Raw genomic sequence first — 13,579 nt, forward strand, 5'->3', positions numbered from 1 at the left:
TTTGGAAGTGGTTTGGTGGTTTCTCTCAAGAACTCTCAAGAAACACAAGAAAACAATAACCTTAGAACTAAGAACACTTAGAATTTCTAGAGAGAAGGACGAGCAAAGCTTGAAGGTGTGAGTTTGAAGCTTGGAATGGCTTCTATTTATAGGCCAAGACTCCTCTCTCTCTCTCTCTCTCTCTCTCTCTCTCTCTCTCTCTCTCTCTCTCTCACTTTTCTTTCACTTGACATGGTTGATTGATAGGTTGATGGGTGAAGTTAAGGCTTGCTTGCACACTAATCACCTAGTTTAGGCTTGCATGGCTAGTTTAGTACTTTGGATGGGACTATGGAAGATATGAAGGTAGAGTTTGTACAAGATTTGGTGTTTAAATAACAATTCAAGGACAAAAGGTGATGGACTTGGAAGATATTCATCCCAAAGGTTGAAAGGATGAAAGAATAACAAGGTACAAGTCCCATCCTCCTTCTTCTTCCTTCCTCATTCCCTCTCTCTCTCGGCCTCTCTCCTCTCCTCTCTCTTGGCCTTTCTCTTCTCCTCTCTCTCTCACACATATATGTATATATATATATATATGTACTAAGAAAGACTAATTTATACTAATACAAAAGGTACTAGTACTTAATTTATATAATAGTGTACTTTGTACTCTAGGGAATCTTAATAAAAGATTAGTTTAATAGGCCTAGTACTTAGTTGGCAAGACTAACCTATTGACCAATGGGTAATAAATCTCCTAATGGTTAATAACCAAGAGATAATAAAGCACAAGTACTTTAAATAATAAACTAAGCCTTATAAAAAGACTAATGTCCTTTTGCATGTGGCAAATACACATATGCATATATACATGTACTTAACAAGATATAATAATGGGAAAGCTATTGTCCAATGGGTAAAGATTACCCTAACAATTACTGTCCAATGGTTAATGGTTGAAAGGTAACTAAATGGTTAACTAGTTTGGTTATACCAACTAGTTGGTTGAAAATAGACTAGGCATGGCAATTAGAGTTTCTAGTCGAGGAATATGGTGATAAGGCGTTCAATTGCTTGAATACAAACTGCTAGAAATCAATAAGAAAACCATCGAGCAATCAAGAGAAATTAAAAAATTTCAAATAACAACAAGATTTTTATTGAATGAAAAATCGGAGTTGTTACAAAACTCATCCTAAAACCACTTTTCGATCCAAAAAGTTCAACAAGTTTAGTCAAGATCAAGTTTCGAGAGAAACCTTTCTCTTTCGAAACTTTCGAAAGCATACTGTAGGAAGTTACTCCGCCCGACGTACTCATTTTTTTTCGTAGTCGCCATTACCGCCAAGAATATCCATATGGTACCATACCACACCAAAATGATACAATTCTGTTCGAGTACATCGATATGGTACCATGCCTCACCAAAACGGTACAATACCGTACGAGTAAATCCATACGGTACCTTACTACACCAAAATGGTTCAATACCGTTCGAGTACATCCATATGGTTCCATACGACACCAAAATGGAATAATACCGTACGAGTACATCCATATGTTACCATACCACACCCAAATGGTAAAATACCGTACGAGAATATCCATACGGTATCTTGCTACACCAAAACGGTACAATACCGTACCAAAACATTCATACGGTACCATATGACACCAACACGTTATAATACCGTTCCACAACATTCGTTCGTAACCATATCACACCAAAACGGTACGATACCGTACGAGGACGTCCATACGATACCATACCACACCAAAATGGTACAATACCAACCCACAACATCAACACGGTACCATACCACACCAAAACAATACAATCCCGGACGAAAACATCCATACGGTACCATAGCACACAAAAATAGTACAATATCGTACGAATACATTCGTACGATACTGTACCACACGAAAACGCTACAATATAGTATCACAACATCCATACGGTACCGTACCACATCAAAACGGTACAATACTCTACGAGTACATCCATACGGTACCGTACAACAACAAAATGGTACAGTACCGTACGAGTACATCCATACGGAACTGTACCCCGCAGAAATGGTACAATACCGTACGAGAAAATTTGTACCGTACCATGCCACACCAAAATGGTACAATATGGTACGATGACTTCCATACGGTACCATACCATACCAAAATGGTACTATAACATACGAGTACATCCATATGGTACCATACCACACCCAAACAGTAAAATAACCAACGAGAATATCCATACGGTACCATGCCACTCCCAAACGGTACAATACCGTTCCAAAACATCCATACGGTACCATACCATACCAAAACGGTATAATACCGTACGAGAACTTCCATACGATACCATACAACACCGACACAGCACAATACCATACCACAACATCAATACGGTACCATATCACACCAAAACGGTACAATACCGAACGAGTACGTCCATTCGGCACCATACCACACCCAAATGGTACAATACTGTACCACAACATCCATACGGTACCATACCACACCAAAACGGTACAATACCATGCGAGTACTTCCATATGGTACAACAGCACACCAAAATAGTACAATACCAGACGATAACATCCATACGGTACAATACCACACCAAAACGGTGAACTACCAAACGAGAACATCCATACCATAATGTACCATACCACACCAAAATGATGCAATACCGTATGACCACATCCATATGGTACTATACCACACCAAAACGTTACAATGTCGTACCACAACATCCATATGGTACCATACCACAGCAAAAAGGTACATTACCGTATGAGTACATCTATACGGTACCATACAAAACCAATATAGTACAACATTGTATCACAACATCCATATGGTACTATACCATACAAAAACCCTATAATACCAGACGAGAACATCCAAACGGTATGATACCACACCAAAATGGTACAATATCATACGAGAACATCCATACGGTACCATACTACACATAAATGGTGACATACTGTATGACAACATCCATACGGTACCGTACCACACCAAAACGGTACAATACCGTGCGAGTACTTCCATATGGTACAACAGCACACCAAAACAGTACAATACCAGACGATAACATCCATACGGTACAATACCACACCAAAACGGTAAAATACCAAACGAGAACATCCATACCATAATGTACCATACCACACCAAAATGATGCAATACCGTATGACCACATCCATATGGTACTATACCACACCAAAACGTTACAGTGTCGTACCACAACATCCATATGGTACCATACCACAGCAAAAAGGTACATTACCGTATGAGTACATCTATACGGTACCATACAAAACCAATACGGTACAACACCGTATCACAACATCCATATGGTACTATAGCATACAAAAACCCTATAATACCAGACGAGAACATCCAAACGGTATGATACCACACCAAAATGGTACAATATCATACGAGAACATCCATACGGTACCATACTACACATAAATGGTGACATACTGTATGACAACATCCATACAGTACTATACCACATCAAAACGGTACAATACCGTGCGAGTACTTCCATATGGTACAACAGCACACCAAAATAGTACAATACCAGACGATAACATCCATACGGTACAATACCACACCAAAACGGTAAAATACCAAACGAGAACATCCATACCATAATGTACTATACCACACCAAAATGATGCAATACCGTATGACCACATCCATATGGTACTATACCACACCAAAACGTTACAATGTCGTACCACAACATCCATATGGTACCATACCACAGCAAAAAGGTACATTACCGTATGAGTACATCTATACGGTACCATACAAAACCAATACGGTACAACACCGTATCACAACATCCATATGGTACTATAGCATACAAAAACCCTATAATACCAGACGAGAACATCCAAACAGTATGATACCACACCAAAATGGTACAATATCATACAAGAACATCCATACGGTACCATACTACACATAAATGGTGATATACTGTATGACAACATCCATACGGTACCCTACCACACCAAAATGGTACAATACCGTACAAATACATCTATATAGTACCATACCACACCAAAACAGTACAATACCGGGCGAGAACATCCATACGGTACCATACCACACCAAAACGGTATAATTCCATACGAGAGTATCCATACCATAGGGTACCATACCACACCAAAATGGTGCAATACCGTACGTCAACATCCATATGGTACCATACCACACCAAAACGTTATAATGTCATACCTCAACATCCATACGGTACCATACCACACCAACAAGGTACAACACCGGACAAAACATCCAAACGGTACCATACCACACAAAAAACCTACAATACCAGACAAGAACATCCAAACGGTACCATACAATACGAAAATGGTACAATACCATACGAGAACATCCATACGGTACCATACAACACGTAAACGGTGAAATACTGTACGATAACATCCATAAAATATCATACCACACCAATAAGGTACAATATCATACCATAACATTCATACGATACCATTCCACACCAAAACGGTACAATAGTGTACAAGAGCATCCATACGGTACCATACCACTCCAAAATAGTACAATACCGAACGAGAACATCCATACGGTACCATACCACACCAAAATGGTACAATTCCGTACAAAAACATCCATACGGTACCATACCACACGTAAACGGTGAAATAATGTACGATAACATCCATAGAATACCATACCACACCAAAAAGGTACAATATCGTACCATAACATCCATACGGTACCATTCCACACCAAAACGGTACAATACTGTACGAGAGCATCCATACGGTACCTTACCACTCCAAAACAGTACAATACCAGACGAGAACATCCATACGGTACCATACCACACCAAAATGGTACAATTCCGTACAAAAACATCCATACGGTACAATACCACACGAAAATGGTGAAATTCCATACAACAACATACATACTATACCATACCCCACCAAAAAAGGTACAATATCGTACCACAACATCCATATGGTACCATACCACACCAAAACGGTACAATACCATACGAGAACATCCATATGGTACCATACCACACCAAAACAGTACAATTCCATTCAAGTACATCAATACGGTGCCATGCCTCACCAAAACGGTACAATACCGTACGAGTAAATCCATACGGTACCATACTACACCAAAATGGTTCAAAAGCGTACGAGTACGTCCATATGGTCCCATACCACACCAAAACGGAATAATACCGTACGAATACATCCATATGTTACCATACCACACCCAAACGGTAAAATATCGTACGACAATATCCATACGGTATCTTGCCACACCAAAACGGTACAATACCGTACCAAAACATCCATACGGTACCATATGACACCTACGCGTTACAATACTGTACCACAACATCCATTCGGTACCATATCACACCAAAACCGTACAACACCGTATGAGGACGTCCATACGATACCATACCACACCAAAATGGTACAATACCAACCCACGACATCAATACGGTACCATACCACACCAAAACATTACAATCCCAGACGAGAACATCCATACAATACCATACCACACTAAAATGGTACAATACCGTACGAGTACATCCGTACAATATCGTACCACACGAAAATATTTCAATATAGTATCATAACAACCTTACGGTACCGTACCACGTCAAAACGGTACAATACCGTACGAGTACATCCATACGGTACCGTACCACACCAAAATGGTACAGTACCGTATGAGTACATCCATACGGTACCGTACCACACCAAAATGGTACAGTACCATACGAGTACATCCATACGGAACCGTACCCCGCAGAAATGGTACAATACCGTACGAGAAAATCTGTACCGTACCATGCCACACCAAAATGGTACAATATGGTACGACGACTTCCATACGTACCATACCATACCAAAATGGTACTATAACATACGAGTACATCCATATGGTACCATACCACACCCAAACAGTAAAATAACGTACGAGAATATCCATACGGTACCATGCCCCTCCCAAACGGTACAATACCGTACAAGAACTTCCATACGGTACCATACAACACCGACACAGCACAATACCGTACCACAACATTCATACGGTCCCATATCACACCAAAATGGTACAATACCGAATGAGTACGTTCATTCGGTACCATACTACACCAAAATGGTACAATACCGTACCACAACATCCATACGGTACCATACCACACCAAAACGGTACAATACTGTGCGAGTACATCCACACGCTACGATAGCACACCAAAACTGTACAATACTCGATGAGAACATCCATACGGTACAATACTACACTAAAACGGTACAATATTATATGACAACATCCATACAGTACCATACCATGCCAAAACGGTAAAATACCAAACGAGAACATCCATACCATAAGATACCATACCACACCAAAATGATGCAATACCGTTCGACCACATCCATATGGTACCATACCACACCAAAACGTTACAATGTCGTACCACAACATCCATATGGTACCATACCACAGCAAAAAGGTACAATACCGTATGAGTACATCTATACGGTACCATACAACACCAATACGGTACAACACCGTATAATAACATCCATATGGTACTGTACCATACAAAAACCCTATAATACAGGATGAGAACATCCAAACGGTATGATACCACACTAAAACGGTACAATACCATACGAGAACATCCATACGGTACCATACTACACGTAAATGGTGATATACTAAACGACAACATCCATACGGTACCATACCATAAGGACCGAATACCTGTGTTAACAAAGTATTGATAGTACTGGTGCCTCACAGGGCCAAAATATGTTTATGGTCACGCAGGACCAACAACCAAACTCAAACAGTTCATATTCTTACCAACTTAGTCCACATTCTGGACCTCTGGAGTGTTAGTGTTGATCTCAGCATCAGCACCATCTTTGACTGCATTCTCCTCCAAGTTAATGGGCTCAAGGGAGCAGGAGATTGAGTAGGGTGCACGTCTGTGGGTGTGTCTTCCTCAGCATTAGCAAATTCTTCAATTTGCTGTTCAATGTCGTCCTCTGGATGTCCTTCTAGTTCCTGAATGTTCTGAGAATAGGTGCTCGGCAGATCATTGTCAACCCAGAAGGGTGAATCCTCAGCAACCCCTAATTTCGTCAGATAGGCCTCCTAGCTGGCAATCCAAATCTGGTCCTGTATTGCTGGCATCTGTTCGACGTAACTTGTTATTGTGGCGTCAAAACCCTTCTGGTACACTTCTTCATAGAAAGCTTTTTTGGTACTATCAATCTCCAACAAAGCCTGGTTTAGGCTCTCCTCAGCAATCTCGAGCTTGCCCTTAGCTCCATCAAAGTCAGCTTTGGCTTTATCCCTCTCTCTTTCCAAACGGGAAACTGTCCGAAGCAGCCGCGTATTGTCATTCAGCAGTTTGGTCCTTTCAGTCTCGGCTTCTTGGTACTTCTTGCTCAAAGTAACCATCTTTTGAATGAACTGGCAAAACACCGAACAGTAAGTAACGGATGTAGCAATATATGATATATAGTATACGAAATATACATGGGAACTTATATGATTAGAAGGAAAGATCAAATTACACTACCTTAATACCACTGACGAGACCAGTGGCTACAAGACGATCGGGTGCAGATCCAGATTCTTTTTGCATATCAACTGGAAGCAGTAACCCTTGAGCTAAGGCAAGTGCTGTTTCGGATGAACTAGCACTGTCCCCAATGTGAACGGGACGGTCGCCCCTGGTAAATGGAGGAGTCCACGTTTGGGGAAGCAGTTGGGTAATTGGTGAAGTAGGATGATGAGTTTCAGTTTCTGCTCGAGAGGCAGAGCCAGTTGGATCTTCAGACCTAGGCCGTTTGTCTCTATGAACATCACTAGCCTCTACAGTAGTGTCCACTTCACGAGGGGAAGAGGAAGACCGAGCAGAACCACCCCTGGTACGACGGGGTGGTGGGGGAGCAAGACCAGAAGAGGCTGCCCGGCCAGCACCACGCCCTCTGGATGAGATGGTAAGCAGAGAACTTAAATTTAAAGGTTGACGAGACATACTTGCTGAGTTTGGAGGAGAGGGAGAATATCCAGAAGAGGTTGATTGGCTGGTGTCGAGATGTACTACTGGCTGTTCAGGTTGATGATGAGAAATGACCTGTCTTTGAGAGGGTCTTCGTAGTCTCAAGCGGGGTAATGGGATGCCTTCTGAAATAGGGACTTCACCGGCTACCATCACTCCAGTGTTGGCTCTTTGACTTCTTGGTTGAGGAGCAGTTGAAGTAGAGGCGGCACTGGTGCTGGGGTGGGCAAGCCTCCTGTCAATCACACCTTTGTATGCAGGATCGTATCCCAGCAATATGTCAGCGTCACGACCCCGACCTGCTGTTCGGGTACCAGGTTCGCCTGTATATTTCAGGATTTTGTTGATGTCCTCTGTTCGGACGTAGCTTGGCTCTCTTCTGGGGCGCTTGTTAGCGTTTTCAGCTACAAGATTGAAATTCAAAATTGCAGTTAGACACATAGAAAAACTACGAGAAAACAGTAAACGAGAATTGCAAAGATCAAAAAATGAGGAGCATACGTGGGTATCCCCATATGTGGGGGCAGTGGAGGCCCACCACTTGACCATCCTCTCCTAGTGGCTCAAAGGCTCTAGTGACGTAAAGGAAATCAATCTCATGATCCCGAGCAGAATCTGGCAGGTTTAGCACGAGACGCTTTTCTGCCCTTCTTACTTTGAAATAGTAGGTATTGTATTCAGGGTTTAGTACAATGCTGTACCACCACTGAATATCCCAAATTCCTAATTGAGTCCCTAGAATCCTATTCAAAGCAACTACTCCCATTATCAACCTGAACACATTTGTTGATACTTGCATAGGGGTGAGACGGTACCAGTTTATGATCTGGCGGAGTAGTGGGTGAAGGGGAAATCAAACCCCGCCCTCAATGATAGCTACAATTGGGATACACATTCTATCCCATGAGCCACCGTCCCTATCTGCTCCTAGAGGGGCGAGTTCGAGTCCTACGTTATCAGGAATGCCATATTCTGTTCTAAATGCTGCCATGGCAGCAGGGGTGTCGCAAAGCTTCTTAAATTTATTGGGTTTTGGATCATGATCTTCCGCCATGGGCATATTCGAAGGAAAAGTAAAACTGGAAATGGGTGCGACTGAAACCCTAGAAACGACCCATAAATCTGAGAATAAAGATCCCAGATGGAAACCTAAGCAGAAGAAATGGAGTAAGAACGAAGATCTTACAAAGATACTGTGACGATTTCCTGGAACGCAATCGAATTTGCAGATGGCGGCGATGGCGGGATATTCTCGCTTGGTTTCTAGAGAGAGAAGGAGCGAGTTTAAGTTTTGGGTGAAAACCCAAAATGAGCCCTTTTAGGGGTTTAAGGGCAAGAGACGGAGACGAAACGTCTCCTCTTACGCCGTTACAGGTTAAGGTAACGAAAAGCAAAGACCGTTCTGACGCCGTTTCAAAGAACGTCAGTTCGAAATTAATGATTGGCATACGAAACGTGCCACGTGTAGTCATTACCCCGAAGTGGAATAATGACGGAGGCGCCAAAAGGCATCAAAGAAATATTGAAATTATGACTGCATGGGATCAGAAGAGTATGGTCTAAATACAATTTTGTTTCTAAGCTTCATACATTGCCCCCGAACAGTGGTAAATAAATGAAGCTGGGGAGCAATTGTAGGGAGGTATTCCCAAGCACATACATTTAGTTGCTGAATACGTGATATTTAGGAGCATGTGGTAAGAACGACAGGACTTATTGCCGGGCAGTTCGGTGAACAGCGATTTGGACCAATGATATGGGAAGTCATTGATCCATGCAGTCTATTCGGCTAATTAAAGGCCAATGACATGAGAAGTCAGTGTTGTAAACTAAACTGTTCGGCAAGATAGAGACATTCTGATTACGTTTGGATCAAGTTACATGTGAAGTAGCTGGTCCAGGAAATCTGTTCGGCAACGAGTTGGCCGAACAAAGAAAGAACTTCAGTCAAGTATTGGAGCATAAGGAACATTCTGGAATAATCCAGAAACAATGGTATTCCATTAAGGAATAAGATCCCGAGAATATAGGGTCTGAGAAAGAAACCCAATAAGAATGGGATGTTCGGCCAGTAATGGAAAAGAATCCTAAAAGGACTCTTTTCTAATAAACTGATAAAGGAAAAGAGAATCTTTGATGTACTGGGTTTCCTATACGAGTTGGGAATCCTATGGAAACAGGGATGCTTGGGCAACAAGCATACGAAAATCTATAAATAAGAGGTAAACCTAGAGGTAAAAGGTACGCAATAGATTCCATTTTCATGTGATTTCCTATTGATAATTAGGGTTTACAATCAGTACGAGATACTAACAAAGGCATCGGAGGGCCTTTGCCACGAGAGGCAAAGGTGCGCTCACTCCTTGTCTGTTTTGCAGGTCTAGGGTTCCGGTCAAGAGGCACGAGAAGCTGTTACAATCTAGTGCTATTCAAGCACTAATTGAATTTGTCCACCTACACCGTACGAGAACATCCATACCATCGGGTACCATTCCACACCAAAATGGTGCAATACCGTACGACAACATCCATATGGTACCATACCCCACCAAAATGTTATAATGTCGTACCACAACATCCATACGGTACCATACCACACCAAAAAGGTACAGTACCGGACAAGAACATCCAAACAGTACCATACCACACAAAAAACCTACAATACTGGACAAGAACATCCAAACGGTACCATACCACACCAAAATGGTACAATACCATACGAGAACATCCATACGGTACCATACCACACGTAAACGGTGAAATACTGTACGACAACATCCATACAATACCATACCACACCAAAAAGGTACAATATCGTACCACAACATCCATACGGTACCATTTCACACCAAAACGGTACAATACTATACGAGAGCATCCATACAGTACCATATGTGGGCACGAGCCCCAAAAATCCTCAATTTTGAGTTTTTAAAAATCAGGTGCAGCCCTCTTTGAAAAGCGCTGCGAAACACCTTGATTCAGAGTCGCCACTCGGGTTTTAGCAGTGAAACACCCAAGGAACCAAACTCGAAAATGTTTGCCACGTTTGTTTGATTTTGAGAAAGGCTTGTAAACTGGTCCGTTGTCACCTTCGATATCTGAGGTTCGGGAGCCAGGTTACGAGAGGGGAAGGGTTTTATGGCACCCCTCTTGCCCAATTCGGAGATCGGTCTCTACTCGGGCATTTTGTAAAACATTTGCATTTTTCTCTCATTAATCATTTTTAGCCAATTAGAGAGGGGGAGCAGTTAATGGGGATTAAAACTGTAACAAGTTGCAGTTATGTGGCAAAATGTTTATGGATGATGATTTACTTGCAATGATGAACATAGATTGAGAACAAGCACTGAGAGCAGTCCGAATAAGTTGGAGTACGCTGCACTGAAGGGACGCGAGCAGGCCCCGCACCAGCATGCACTGGCCGAACCACTGCATGCTGATACGACCTGCGCACGCCACCATGAAACTGGCGTACTCCACTTATCTGGTCTCACAGTCTTTGTTTGCAACCCTCTGGGCTCTGAAAAGGAACCAGCGCACACCCAGGACAAACCACGCAGTTCACAGAGCAGAATATATACAGTTACAGACAGGTAGAATGGCTTCAAGCCACAAAGGATAACAGAATACCCCAAAAACTGTGTGGGGACATAAAAAAGGCCAAGACTAAGCTAAGATGCAAGGGCCAGCCACTGGATCTTGGCATAACTGTCGTACGCCCGTCAAATGAGATCGTACGCCAGTTATTTTCCTTACCCAGTGCTTGGCTTTGCATCATCTGGGCTCTGGAACATGACTAGAGAGATCCCAGAAACCTTCCAAAGTAGATAAAAGCAAATATTGAACGCTACATCTAAACAGTTCTAGGATAGGGAAAGCTGTAAAACTGGTTATTAGCATGCTAAGGTGATGATAGAAATGTAAGCAAGTAAAAGCGATGATCAATGATCCCCACGCCAGTAGTGCACATACTGCCATGACCGGCGTATGGCATGATGGTACTAGCGTGCGCCATTGTTCATCTCACACGATTGTTATATTTTACCAGTTTAAGGCTAGGACTAGTATTGACTACTAGCCTGGACCTTACTGGTTCCCCTCAGGGGTCGAAAACAAAAAAAACCACAAAGGTGGTATACCTTTGGTTGGGATGAATGGATGACTTGAGCTTTGGTTTAGGGAGATAGAGATTGGATGATGAAAATGTGGGGGGGTATATCAGTGGGGTGTGTGACTGAAATACTCCTTTCCTTCCTCTTTCAATGGAGGAGAAGAGAGAAAAAGGGAGGAAAAAGGGCTTTGGACTCTTTAATGTGGTTAACCTCTTGCAAATGAATGCAAGGGGGGTATTTATAGACCTGAGATGGACTGAGATCAGTTGGGTTAAGGGCTGGTTTGGCTGGTTGGGTTAAGAGAGGGAGCCTCCCATGCATTAAATGCATGGGACTAGTTGATGGAGGGTGTAGGAGAGAGAGGGGAACGTCCCTGCCGAGTGTAATCATCAGGGGGACTGTAGCCCACGTCAGGGTGGCACAAAAGTCTCGTCCATGTGGCTGCATAAAGTTGATTTGACTGGGCTTGACTGTCGTGCGCCATGTATTGACCGGTGTGCGCCAGTGATAACTGAGTCAACGGTCGATGACCGACACGTGGCAGTTCATCGGCGTACGTCAGCACAGTACTGGCATAAGCCAGTTTAGGTTTTGCTGGGGCCGTTTGGTTCTGGTTTGAAGGGTTTGAAATGGGTTTGAATGAGGTTCGGAACGCTCAAAGCTCAAACACACCATCGTTCTCAGACTGTTCTTGATCATAATCATCATTGGAGAAATAAAAGACCATAAAATAGCGTTATCTAGATGGTCCAAAATGGGGTGTCTACAGTAGCCCTCCTTTGACGGCACTTGGGGTACCGTTGACTGGAGACAAGTAACGTCAAAGGTTTTCTAGACACCCTCTTCGAGGCTATCCAGCATGCATGAATTTTAAAGAACCTGTTTGATTTGAGGTTGGGAAGGATAGATTGCTGCTTTGTTGTCTTTGACGGACAAATCACACAATGTGGATTCTCCTGGGGAACGATCCACTTTGCAAAAGCATCGACTCCGTTGAGGAAAGAAGATAGTTGGACGGGCGGACCGTCGTTGATTTGAAATTGGACGGGCGGACCGTTGTTAATTTGAAATTGGACGGGCGGACCGTCGTTGATTTGAAATTGGATGGATGGATCGTCGTTGATTTGAAATTGGACGGGTGGACTGCCGTTGATTTGAAATTGGACGGGTGGACCGCCGTTGATTTGAAATTGGAACGGGCTCTACTTTGAGAGGAGTCCACGTGAACCGGTGTGAAGCTGGGCCACCTTGGGCTTTGATTTTTGGAAATAAATTTGGACTTCATAAGAGAGTTTGGCTTGAGGCCCAAACAATAGTGGTGTACGGCATAATGATACTGGCGTACGCCAGAAACCTTGGT

Source organism: Rhododendron vialii, chromosome 10a, assembly GCF_030253575.1.
Source record: "Rhododendron vialii isolate Sample 1 chromosome 10a, ASM3025357v1".
Lineage (NCBI taxonomy): Eukaryota > Viridiplantae > Streptophyta > Magnoliopsida > Ericales > Ericaceae > Rhododendron > Rhododendron vialii.